Source organism: Cebus imitator, unplaced genomic scaffold (genome assembly GCF_001604975.1).
Source record: "Cebus imitator isolate Cc_AM_T3 unplaced genomic scaffold, Cebus_imitator-1.0 Scaffold590, whole genome shotgun sequence".
In the NCBI taxonomy this organism is placed as follows: Eukaryota; Metazoa; Chordata; class Mammalia; order Primates; family Cebidae; genus Cebus; species Cebus imitator.
The window spans coordinates 688,941-690,057 of record NW_016107905.1 but is presented as its reverse complement, the minus strand read 5'-3'; positions in this window follow the sequence as shown (position 1 = coordinate 690,057).

The following is a 1,117-nucleotide window of genomic DNA, read 5'->3' as shown; positions in this document are numbered from 1 at the left end:
TTACAGAACCCATTCAGTCCCTAAGACAATAAGTGAGGGCAAAGAAGAGAGTTACATATTCAGAAAGAGGGAACGACCCCAACCAACACAAACAGAATGAACCCTGCAATGCCAGATTGGAATTGGAGATGATGTGAACTCCTGGTTTTTAATATACATAATTGATATAGAAATAAATATAGAAGTACTGTGGATTTGCTGGTATACACACAGACACACACACAGAGATTCTCCAGCTCTTCCCAGAGGACTTGCTGGCAGTGATACCCCAATAGCAGTGAGTACCCCTGGCATTCAGATCTTTATTTTAAAATAGTATTTTCAGCTGGGTATGGTGACGCATGCCTGTAATCCCAGCACTTTGGGAGGCCAAAGTGGGTGGATCGCTTGAGGTCAGGAGTTCGAGACTAGCCTGGCTAACATGGTGAAACCTTGTCTCTACTTAAAAAAAAAAAAATATTAGCTGGGCGTGATGGCATGTGCCTGTAATCCCAGCTACTTGAACCTGGGAGGTGGAGGTTGCAATAAACTGAGACTGTGCCACTGCACTCCAGCCTGTGTGACAGAGCTTCCGTCTCAAAAACTAAGTAAGTGAATAAAATAATACTGTCCATGAAAAGGACCCAGGGCTTCTTGGAGAAATGACTGATTCCAGAGCTGAGGCAGGCAGACTGCGAGATGAGCCTGGAACGTACTGCATCAGAAAGTAAGAAAGTGCTCCAAGAATAGTAGGCACATGCCTGAAAGATTCCCACTGAAAGGGGCTTTTATTGGCCAGTTCAGGGACATTTTGAGCATCAAAATAAATAATGATTACAATGGATTACAATCCATTGAATAAAACAGAAGACCATGAAATCCATAGAGATAAATTTCACAGTAGAGATGCCCAACAAACATTGCTTTAGTCAGTGGGACAAATAAAAATCGTGTACCACCTGATAGGCGGCACCAAGTAAACACAGATTCCATGATATTCCTGCAGAATGCAACCTATGCTAATTGTGGAAAAGGAAATGAGACAGACCCAAAGTGAGCCGTATTTCACCAAATAACTGGCCTGTAATCTGTAAAATGTCAAGGTCATGAGAATTAAAGGAAAGCCGGGCGCGGTGGC